This window comes from Juglans regia, chromosome 6 (assembly GCF_001411555.2).
Source record: "Juglans regia cultivar Chandler chromosome 6, Walnut 2.0, whole genome shotgun sequence".
NCBI classification, from domain to species: domain Eukaryota; kingdom Viridiplantae; phylum Streptophyta; class Magnoliopsida; order Fagales; family Juglandaceae; genus Juglans; species Juglans regia.
This window is the reverse complement of record NC_049906.1, coordinates 8,803,219-8,816,226: the sequence shown is the minus strand read 5'-3', so window position 1 is coordinate 8,816,226 and position 13,008 is coordinate 8,803,219. Positions and strand designations below refer to the sequence as shown.

Here is a 13,008-nt window from a genome sequence, read left to right as displayed (position 1 = left end):
ATTTTTACATGGAAGAATTTTCGATAATGTTAAATAAAAATTCATTGCGAAGAATGCACTATATATTTGCTATGATTAAAATGATTTAAGTCCACCAGCAGCATTTCACCCATAAATGATCAACTAGATGATTGACGCAGGTGTGATGCTACCTTATCAAATGCTCATATTCTCGTACGTGCAGTTTCAAAGATTTCTTATCAAATGCTTATGAACTTTCATGATTGTAAATGAGGTTGTATTGGCAATAAAGATCAGAAAAATTAATGAACATCCCAACTCAGATGGATGCAAAGTTCCATCTAATGATTTTATTACACCGCATGAGTTGAACCATGAAGAGCTTAAATCTCTGCTGGAGTTACCTTTATACCATGTTACCCGAGAGATATCAAATAAATATATTTATCAAAGAGTACTTCTAACAACAATTTCCAAAGAAAGAAATCTATATTTTTTTTATGTAGTTAATAAATATGGGGGATCCCCTCTAGTGATGGAACCCAGAATAAGCTTACTAAAAGAGCTAGTTCAAATGCAAAAAGCAACATCTTCAAAAGTTCATTTGAAAAGAAAAGCCCTTAACCCCACGCCGTGGATTGGTTCCGTAAATCTTTATCTTTAATATTCTACCAGTATGTTTGATAATAACTTTTTAGAGCGACCACAAGAGGGAAGGAATGTTATTTACCGTTTGGATTTCTGGGGAAGCGAGGCCGGATGGAGGGGCGCTGCAAGATGACGTCGGAAATTGAGGGCTGCTATCGCGTAGAGTGGAGGTCAGTGCCGAACGAAGGGAGAGAGAGAGGGAGAGGGAGTCCGTTGGTTGGGTTTGGGGTCATCTGCAAAATGGGTTTTGGGGTCATCTCAGCTCAAATCATATTTTGTCTTTTTTTTTTTTAATTTTTAATATTAAATAAATTACGTAACATGACACATCATTCGAAACAAGTATTCGGGTGAAAATTTTGGTAACTGTAGAAGAACTCGGATTATTTATGGATGGCAAAGTCTAGGACTGCGACTCTATCCATCTATACTTAGGGTATGTTTGGGTAGTGAGAAGTGTTGAAAAATATTGATAATGTTTGTGAATAGTAGTAAAAAAGTAATAAAAAAATAATAATAAAATATTAAATAGTAATAAAAAATAGATAAAAAATAATGAATAATAGAAAAATAAATAAAAAATAATAATGAGAATACCTCATTTGCCAAACATAGCCTTACTGTTTTCTTTTGTTTTTTGTCTTTTTCTTTACATAAGCTATGCCTGGAAAAGTCTATTATTGCTTTTCTTTGATTTTTTTTTCTTTACATAAGTTATGCCTGGAAAAATCTATTACTGCGACTCTATCCATCTATACTTACTGTTTTCTTTTGTCTTTTTCTTTTTCTTTACATAAGTTATGCCACATTCTCCGGTTAGGTCTTGTTTGTGCAGGGGCGGTTGTCATAGAAAAACTCATCACCCTTTCTTTTGTATTGAGTTTGACGTTGGATGTCCGATTTATCTGGAATAGATGTCCGATTTATCTGGAATAAAGTTATACGGTTATTTTAAATAGAAATTCGATTTATCTTGAATTGTTATTTTAAATAGAAATCCGATTTATCTAGAATTAATGACAGTAAAGGTGAGTTTGGATCTAAATTCATATTAACTTATTATTATAATTTTTTTAAATTTCAATATAAAAGATAATAAATAATTTAATTTTTTTAAATTTTAAAATAATAATAATAATAATAAATACTTACTTCAACATCCAAACACATTTTAAGATAGTTAAAACTCGATTTTTATATAATTAATTAGATTTGAGCTTAACAATCAATTTTTTTTAATTATTATTTACTATCCCATATCTTATATTTTATAAAAAATATTTTCAAATTTTATAAAAAATATCAATAGATTTTGTGAAAACAATTATAAATTTAAAATATAAAAGTAAATATTAACTTATGCATAAAATTTCTTAATTTTAAATTATGGCACTTAATATAATTTTGAGATACAAATATAATTTTGACTTATTAATTTTATAATAAACCCATAATTTTACTTTCCTTAAGTTTCGTTAAACATAAAATAAAAAAATTAAATCAAAAAATTTATATTTATATTTATATTTTTCCAAATTAAATGTGGCTTTTTTAATCATTTTAGAAGACAAGAAAGGAGAGATTTTATTTTATTCTTTTTTTGTGTAAAGAGAGAAATTTGGCCATTCTTTCCGTTGTTCAATTTCTATTTTAAAAATTTTTAAAAACAAAACGCAAACCATTCCAGCAGGCCGCAACGGTAAAAAAGAAGAAAAAACCCACAAAGCCCTCAGCTTTTATTCATCCACGAGACGGTGGGAAGACAATGGATTTAGCCGTTGGTTTCTTTCCATTGTCCAATTTGAATATAGAGAGACTTCCGGTGAAAATCCTCGTTAATCCTCACCTGTGTCGGTTTGGTCTTTGCCCTCGATTTTGTTCAATCGGTGTACCTCTGTTGCAAAAAATTGCCTCTCGATTAATTGTTTTCAATGCTAGCGGTGATTTCTAATCTAAGCCAAGGTCGTGAGAATCAGACGTGCTCAGGCACGAAATCAATTGTCTGCTCGAATTAAAGATTGATGGTATGTACGCCTTTTTATCTCCTCCGTTTTCTCTGCTCGGGGTTAAAGATTTGCGATATGCTTACCCCTTTCTGTTCTCCCTTTTGGATTGATGAACATATGCTTCTTGTTCATTTGCTAGCTAGGTTTTTCTCGTCTGGTTCTTCCTCTTAGTTAAGAATACTCCTCACATTATTCCCTTGAGTATTCCTCACATTATTCCTTTAAGGTTTTTCTTGTCTGGTTCTTCCTCTTATTACCTTGAAAACTTACTAGCTTGAGTATTCCTCACATCATTCCGTTGGGTCTACACGATTTTTAATGTTTCTTTGCCTCAAAGGTCCTCAGCTATCCTGCAGTGAGAAGCACCTCAAAGATTTCTCACGGCAAGGCAGACCTACTACGATCGTGGTTCTGCAAGGCCTCTGCGGGTCATATGTAAGTGAAGGTGATAGGGGGGAAATTTTACCATTAACGATTTGCAACATATCTTTAGTTTTGTTTTTTGTTTTTTTCTCTATATCTTCAAATAAACCCACGGGGGTATTTTGATTTTGTAGTTTTAATGCAAATCCACTTCTAATACTTTTCTGGTAATTTGGCTCATCCTCTTGGCTAGGAATATTCAGCCCACCCGCAACCTTCAATGAGAACGTATTCTGTATGGACTATTTTGAATGTTTCTTTGTGATCCTACGAGGTACTCATCATCTCCATCCTTATCTCTTTCTTTTTCTATCTTTGTTCTAAGACTACGTATTTCCCTAACACCCACAATCGGTTGACACCTTGAGCCCCAAAACAGATCCCATCATCTTCACTTCCTTCAGCCAAAAGTCCATGGCTCTTCCTCTCTTGCTTTCCTCTTCTTTTTCCCATCACGTAGCAGCTGAAATGGACGATAGCAGTTGAAGCAAGGGGTGGCAGTGAAAATTTAAGTAATAAGCAAGAGCAGCAGCCTGCACAATACACACAAACAGCAACCATGTTTAGCTTTTCTTTGAATATATGCTGCTGTCCAGAATTTATGTTGTGAGTTTCACCTTCCTTTTCTCATGTCTTTCTTCTATATCTTGTGTATTTGAGTGGATAATCATAAGGAAGGAAAATAGGATCTGTAAATAGGATTAAACCTACCTGTTAGAGCTCAAAATACATCAGGAAATTTGTGATGTTTTCTATTTGTGCTGCAGCAGTTTCCCCTTCATTTTTAGCTTATATCTTCACTCTACAAGGCAGGAACTTTTGCTTAAATTTCATTTGTAAGAAGACTAAGTTCAGTTTAGTTTAAAACTCCATCATTTCCCCCTCTCTCAGTTCACGTTTAGCACCTAAAAAGATAGCAGCAACACACTTCCAAGTTCTGAAATTTTCTGCAACAGATTCTGTCATGGTGTCTTCCAACCTCATCTGTCCTTGCATTTTTCCCCTAATACTTGTTTAGTTGGGTGTGTAACCAATGGAGGGAAGGTAGAAACATGCATAATTCGTGCAATCTACTGCTTGAAGAGGTGAGATGATTTTCTGCCTTGTTTTGTTCCAAGCTGTATAGTTTCTACAAAAAAGTTCTGCTATAGTTTTAACTATACTTCTTCCCCTATTTGAATCACTTTTCAATTATGTTTAGGCCTTCAATTTTTTGTGTTAAACTAGTAGAGATCATTACGTATTTTTTTACCTTCTACTCAAGCTAATAACTAGGAAAACACTGTCAGACCACCCCGTTCAACACCACATTTTTTACAAAAAAAGTCCAATAAAAATTCAAACAAAAACCAACAAACTTAGAGATAAAAACAAACAAAATTATATATCAGAAAATATCACAAATCCAACAAAAAACCAAATCTTTTCACAAAAATGAAACAAATAAACGAAACCAAGGTCGTCAGGTCACATATCTTTCTAGCCCATGGTCGTCATAGTGGATTGTTTGCAAATTCGTCACTCATAGTCACAATCGGTCTCTAACATACAGAAACATGATGAAAACCAAGGTTTTGAGTGTAGAGACCCATGACCAAACTGTGGTCTTACCATTGTAGACTGCGGGACTTTGAGTGTACCCACGATAATGGAAAGGACTGAAAGCCTGGTTAAAAAGAGGAGGAGAAGATAGGAAATACGGAGGAGAAGAAAAAAGTGAGAGAAGATGGGAGGCCATTGAGTCGTAAAAGTCTGAAAGGAATGAGGAAAAGAGAAGGGTGACGGGGTGAAGAGAAAGGGGGAGGGGGATGTCTACTAGAAAGGAAAGAAATGACAGAAGAGACATTGAGAGAGAGAAAAAGTGGTATTATAGTTAGGGTCTTGTTTTTATTAATATTTATGATATTTTGATCTATATTTATATTTATAGGCCGGGTCGGCCAAAGGCCAACCGTCCACCCGTGGATTGCAGGCGGGTAGCAGACTTGCTCTCCATCTCATTCTAGGTCAAAATGTTGGGTTTTACCCTTACCGATTTGCTCGGCCTTAGTTCGTAATCTTTTCATATCATTTATCATTTCATCATCTTTTCATTTCATTTATCATTACGTCATCTTTTCATCTCATCATCATCTCATTACATCATCTTCATAACCATCACGATTCATCTCTTTACATAAGCAGACTCATAATCATCTTTTTGTACCATCATGATCTCATCGCATCTTCATCTTCATGACTGTCACGATCAATCTTGTTACGTTCTCATCTATCATTATGATCTCATCACATCATCATACATCCTCATCTTTTCTTATTATCATCATCATTAGTGTTGAGATCATCCTCGTTAGTTTCATTATTATTATCATTATTGATATTTGTTGTTATATACTATTATTTTCCTTAATTTATTTTTAATATTTACAAGAGACAGGTTGTTAAGACATGAATGAAGTTATTTCGAAGTTATAAAATTACAGGTTTGATATATCATTTATTGTATTTATCTAATAGATTTTTATTTTTATAACATCAAGATAAGTATTGTAAAAATATTTGTATTGTTTTTCGTATTTTCTATTACTACCATTATTGATGGTCTACCTAGAAATAGGCATGGGGGGCTTCTACTATCATTTTGCAAAGCATCCACTCTTCACTAGAATTGTTACATGCATGGCCCCGTGGGTGGGTTCCCCCGTCTGGATAGCGGGAGTCGCATTGGAGCCACCACCGTCAAACACCCCGTTCAACACCACATTTTTTACACAAAAAAGTCCAATAAAAATCCAAAGAAAAACCAATAAATTTAGAAATCAAAACAAACAAACTTACAAATCCTCAAAAAACCAAAACGTTGCACAAAAACAAAAAAATAAATGAAAGGAAGTAATAATCATGCACAGACCCACAGGCCGTGATCTCGGGTCACAGATCTTTATAGCCCATTCGTCACTCATAACCACAGTGAGTCTCTTTAACTGAAAACCACGGTTTGGTTTTGAGTGGAAGTGACCCACGAGCCAAAAGAGGTCTTACCATCGTAGACTGCAGATTGGCCATGAGTCGTAATGGAAAGAATTGAGAAGCTGGTAAAAAAGAGGAGAAGATAGAAATATAGAGGAGAAGAAAATAGAGAGAGAAGAAGGGATGGTGGCCATTGAGGCGTGAAAGTCTGAAAGGAATGAGGAAAAGAGAAGGGTGAAGGGGTGAAGAGAGTGGGGGAGGTTCTGTCTGCTGAAAGGACAGAAATGACAAAAGGGAGATTGAGAGAGAAAAAAGTGGTTTTATAGTTAGGGTCTTATTTTTTTAATATATATGATATTATGATTTATATTTGTATTTATAGTTATATAGTTATATATATTCTCGCTGGACTTTAAAACGGGTGTTGGGTTTACCCTTATTGATTTGCTCGGTTTAGCTCGTAATCTTTTCATATTATTTATCATTACATCATCTTTTCACGTCATTAAGACATCATTACATCATCTTCATTACCATCATGTTTCATCTCTTTACATATCAGCATACTCATAATCATCTCACCATTTATCATCTCATCATCCCATCCTATGATCTCATCGCATCTTCATCTTCATGACTGTCACGATCAATCTCGTTACATCCTCATCTACCATCATGATCTCATCACATCATCATACATCCTTTTTTTTTTTGAATCACATCATCATACATCCTCATCTATCATCATGATCTCATTAAATATTCATTGCATCATCTTTTCTTATTATCATCATCATTAAGTGTGATCATCCTCGTTAGTTTCATTAATATTATCATTATTGATATTTGCTGTTGTTTACTATTATTTTCCTTAATTTACTTTTAATATTTGCAAGAGATTTTGTGATGACAGGTTGTTAAGAGATGAAGTTATTAGAAGTTATAAAATTACAGGTTTGATATATCATTTATTGCATTTATCCAATAAATTTCTATTTTTATAACATCAAGATGTATTGTAAAAATATTTGTATTGTTTTTCGCGTTTTCTATTACTACCATTATTGATAGTTTGCCTTGCAAACATCATATATTCATAAATTATGTTGTCTCTTAGTTGTGATTTGAGAGATAGGCTAAATAATTAGGGAGAAATAGCCACGGGGGGCTTTTACTATTATTTTGCAAAATCCATTCTTTACTAGAATTGTTACATGCATTGGGGGAAGGGGGGTCTTTAGCCCTTGGGTGGATTCCCCCATCTGGATAGCGGGTGTCGAATTGGAGCCACAACCGTCAAATACCCCGTTCAACACCACAATTTTTACAGAAAAATGTCTAATAAAAATCCAAAGAAAAACCGACAAACTTAGAGATCAAGACAAACAAACTTACGTATCAGAAAAATATCACAAATCTAATAAAATACCAAAACATTTCACAAAAACGAAACAAATAAATGAAACCAAGTAATAATCGTGCACAGACCCAGAGGCCGTGATCTCGGGTCACATATCTTTATAGACCATTCGTCACTCACAGTCACAGCGGGTCTCTTTAATTGAAAACCATGGTTTGGTTTTGAGTGGAAGTGACCCATGAGCGCAAAACGGGGTCTTACCATCGTAGACTGCAGGTTGGCTATGAGTACAAACGATAATGGAAAGAATTGAGAAGCTGGTAAAAAAGAGGAGAAGATGAGAAATTTGGAGAAGAAAAAAGAGAGAGAAGAAGGGATGGTGGCCATTGAGGTGTGAAAGTCTGAAAGGAATGAGGAAAAGAGAGGGTGAAGGGGTGAAGACAGGGGGAGGGGATGTCTGTTGAAAGGATAGAAATGACAGAAGGGAGATTGAGAGAGAGAAAAAAGTGGTATTATATAGTCAGGGTCTTATTTTTTTAATATATATGATACTATGAAATTATGATTTATGTTTATAAGTCTGCTTGCGGGTAGCAGACTTACCCTTACCGATTTGCTCGGTTTAGCTCGTAATCTTTTCATATCATTTGGTTTAGCTCGTAATCTTTTCATATCATTTATCATTACATCATCTTTTCACGTCATCATTATCTCATTACATCATCTTCATTACCATCACGATTATTCTTTCTACAAATCAGCATACTCATAATCATCTCAGCATTTATTATCTCATCATCTTTTCATACCATCATGATCTCATCGCATCTTCATCTTCATGACTGTCACGATCCATCTTGTTACATCCACATCTATCATCATGATCTCATTACATCATTGTACATCCTCATCTATCATCATGATCTCATTAAATAATCCATGCATCATCTTTTCTTATTATCATCATCATTAGTGTTAAGATCATCCTCGTTAGTTTCGTTAGTGTTATCATTATTGATATTTTTGTTGTATTCTATTATTTTCCATAATTTATTTTTAGTATTTGCAAGAGATGTTTTGATGACAGGTTGTTAAGAGATGACGTTATTTCGAAGTTATAATGTTACAGGTTTGATATTTTCTATTACTAGCATTATTGATGGTTTACTTTGTAAAGATGATATATTCATAAATTATGTTGTCTCTTGCTTATGATTTGAGAGAAAGGCTAAATAATTAGGGTGAAATAGTCACGGCGGGCTATTACTATCATTTTGCAAAGCATCCACTCTTCCCTAGAATTATTACATGCATTGGGGGAGGGGGTGTCTTAAGCCCGTGGGTGGGTTCACTAGTCTGGATGGCGGGAGTCTGATTGGAGCCACCATCGTCAAACACTCCGTTTGACACCACATTTTTTACACAAAAAGTCCAATAAAAATCCAAAGAAAAACCAACAAACTTAGAGAACAAAACAAACAAACTTACGTATCAGAAACATTTTACAAATCCAACAAAAAACCGAAACATTTCGCAAAAACGAAACAAATAAATGAAACCGAGTAATAATCGTGCACAAACCCACAGGCCGTGATTTCAGGTCACATATCTTTATAGCCAATTTGTCACTCATAGTCACAGTGGGTCTCTTTAACGGAATGCCACAGTTTGGTTTTGAGTGGAAGTGACCCACGAGCAAAACGAGGCCTTACCATCGTAGACTGCAAGTTGGCCATGAGTACCCACGATAATGGAAAGAACTGAGAAGCAGTTAAAAAGGAGGATAAGATGAGAAATATGGAGGAGAAGAAAAAAGAGAGAGAAGAAGGGATGGTGGCCCTTGAGACGTGAAAGTCTGAAAGGAATGTGGAAAATATAGGGGTGAAGGGGTGACAAGAGAGGGGATGGTGGCCCGTTCTCCCTAGACTTTAAAACGGGCGAATTAAAACTCGTCAACCCGTGTAATGCAGGCCGGTAACAGACTTGCTCTCCATCGCATTGTAGGCCAAGGTGTTGGTTTTACCGTTATCAATTTGCTCGGTTTAGCTCGTAATCTGTTCATATCATTTATCATTACATCTTCTTTTCACGTCATCATTATCTCATTACATCATCTTCATTACCATCACGATTCTTCTCTCTACATATGAACATACTCATAATCATCTCAACATTTATCATCTCATCATCTTTTCATGCCATCATGATCTCATCGCATCTTCATCTTCATGACTGTCACGATCCATCTCGTTACATCCACATCTATCATCATGATCTCATTACATCATTGTACATCCTCATCTATCATCATGATCTCATTAAATAATCCATGCATCATCTTTTCTTATTATCATCATCATTAGTGTTAAGATCATCCTCGTTAGTTTCGTTATTGTTATCATTATTGATATTTTTGTTGTATTCTATTATTTTCCATAATTTATTTTTAGTATTTGCAAGAGATGTTTTGATGACAGGATGTTAAGAGATGACGTTATTTCGAAGTTATAATGTTACAGGTTTGATATTTTCTATTACTAGCATTATTGATGGTTTACTTTGTAAAGATGATATATTCATAAATTATGTTGTCTCTTGCTTATGATTTGAGAGATAGGCTAAATAATTAGGGTGAAATAGTCACGGCGGGCTATTACTATCATTTTGCAAAGCATCCACTCTTCCCTAGAATTATTACATGCATTGGGGGAGGGGGTGTCTTAAGCCCGTGGGTGGGTTCACTAGTCTGGATGGCGGGAGTCAGATTGGAGCCACCATCGTCAAACACTCCGTTCGACACCACATTTTTTACACAAAAAGTCCAATAAAAATCCAAAGAAAAACCAACAAACTTAGAGAACAAAACAAACAAACTTACGTATCAGAAACATTTTACAAATCCAACAAAAAACTGAAACATTTGGCAAAAACGTAACAAATAAATGAAACCAAGTAATAATTGTCCCCAGACCCACAGGCCGTGATTTCAGGTCACATATCTTTATAGCCAATTTGTCACTCATAGTCACAGTGGGTCTCTTTAACGGAATGCCATAGTTTGGTTTTGAGTGGAAATGACCCACGAGCAAAAGGAGGTCTTACCATCGTAGACTACAAGTTGGCCATGAGTACCCACGATAATGGAAAGAACTGAGAAGCAGTTAAAAAAGAGGATAAGATGAGAAATATGGAGGAGAAGAAAAAAGAGAGAGAAGAAGGGATGGCGGCCCTTGAGGCGTGAAAGTCTGAAAGGAATGTGGAAAATATAGGGGTGAAGGGGTGACAAGAGAGGGGGGGAGGTGATGTCTGCTGAAAGGATAGAAATGACAGAAGGGAGATTGAGAGAGAAAAAAGTGGTATTATAGTCAGACTCTTATTTTTTTAATGTATGTGATATTAAGATTTATGTTTATATTTATATTTCTTGTTATATATTTATATATATTTTAGGTCGGGTTGTCCAAAGGCCAACCAAGCACCCGTTCTCGCTAGACTTTGAAACGGGCGAATTAAAGCTCGTCAACCCGTGTAATGCAGGTCGGTAGCAGACTTGCTCTCCATCGCATTGTAGGCCAAGGTGTTGGTTTTACCATAATCGATTTGCTCGGTTTAGCTCATAATCTTTTCGTATCATTTATCATTACATCTTCTTTTCACGTCATCATTATCTCATTACATCATCTTCATTACCATCACGATTCTTCTCCCTACATATCAACATACTCATAATCATCTCAACATTTATCATCTCATCATCTTTTCATGCCATCATGATCTCATCGCATCTTCATCTTCATGACTGTCACGATCCATCTCGTTACATCCACATCTATCATCATGATCTCATTACATCATTGTACATCCTCATCTATCATCATGATCTCATTAAATAATCCATGCATCATCTTTTCTTATTATCATCATCATTAGTGTTAAGATCATCCTCGTTAGTTTCGTTATTGTTATCATTATTGATATTTTTGTTGTATTCTATTATTTTCCATAATTTATTTTTAGTATTTGCAAGAGATGTTTTGATGACAGGATGTTAAGAGATGACGTTATTTCGAAGTTATAATGTTACAGGTTTGATATTTTCTATTACTAGCATTATTGATGGTTTACTTTGTAAAGATGATATATTCATAAATTATGTTGTCTCTTGCTTATGATTTGAGAGATAGGCTAAATAATTAGGGTGAAATAGTCACGGCGGGCTATTACTATCATTTTGCAAAGCATCCACTCTTCCCTAGAATTATTACATGCATTGGGGGAGGGGGAGTCTTAAGCCCGTGGGTGGGTTCACTTGTCTGGATGGCGGGAGTCAGATTGGAGCCACCATCGTCAAACACTCCGTTCGACACCACATTTTTTACACAAAAAGTCCAATAAAAATCCAAATAAATGAAACCAAGTAATAATCGTGCACAGACCCACAGGCCGTGATTTCAGGCCACAAATCTTTATAGCCAATTTGTCACTCATAGTCACAGTGGGTCTCTTTAACAGAATGCCACGGTTTGGTTTTGAGTGGAAGTGACCCACGAGCAAAACGAGGTCTTACCATCGTAGACTGCAAGTTGGCCATGAGTACCCACGATAATGGAAAGAACTGAGAAGCTGTTAAAAAAGAGGAGAAGATGAGAAATATGGAGGAGAAGAAAAAGGAGAGAGAAGAAGGGATGGTGGCCCTTGAGGCGTGAAAGTCTGAAAGGAATGTGGAAAATAGAGGGGTGAAGGGGTGACTAGAGAGGGGGGGAGGTGATGTCTGCTGAAAGGATAGAAATGACAGAAGGGAGATTGAGAGAGAGAAAAAAGTGGTATTATAGTCAGACTGTTATTTTTTTAATATATGTGATATTAAGATTTATGTTTATATTTATATTTCTAGTTATATATTTATATATATGTATATATTTTAGGTCGGGTGGACCAAAGGCCAACCAAGCACCCGTTCTCGCTAGACTTTAAAATGGGTGAATTAAAGCTCGTCAACCCGTGTAATGCAGGCCGGTAGCAGACTTGCTCTCCATCGCATTGTAGGCCAAGGTGTTGGTTTTACTGTTTTCGATTTGCTCGGTTTAGCTCGTAACCTTTTCATATCATTTATCATTACATCTTCTTTTCACGTCATCATTATCTCATTACATCATCTTCATCACCATCACGATTCATCTCTCTACATATCAACATACTCATAATCATCTCAACATTTTTCATCTCATCATCTTTTCATGCCATCATGATCTCATCGCATCTTCATCTTCATGACTGTCACGATCCATCTCGTTACATCCACATCTATCATCATGATCTCATTACATCATTGTACATCCTCATCTATCATCATGATCTCATTAAATAATCCATGCATCATCTTTTCTTATTATCATCATCATTAGTGTTATCATAATCATTAGTGTTAAGATCATCCTCGTTAGTTTCCTTATTGATATCATTATTGATATTTTTGTTGTATTCTATTATTTTCCTTAATTTATTTTTAGTATTTGCAAGAGATGTTTTGATGACAGGTTGTTAAGAGATGACGTTATTTCGAAGTTATAATGTTACAGGTTTGGTATTTTCTATTACTAGCATTATTGATGGTTTACTTTGTAAAGATGATATATTCAT

General features: G+C 35.2%; 1 long non-coding RNA gene across 1 annotated transcript; it reads left to right on the top strand.

The window, feature by feature from the left end:
* The first annotated feature begins 2,379 nt into the window (after positions 1-2,379).
* Positions 2,380-4,006, top strand: LOC108989034. The gene is made up of 3 exons (XR_001994195.2): positions 2,380-2,633; positions 2,953-3,050; positions 3,232-4,006. It is a non-coding gene; the product is annotated as an uncharacterized LOC108989034 (long non-coding RNA).
* Positions 4,007-13,008: the final 9,002 nt, after the last annotated feature.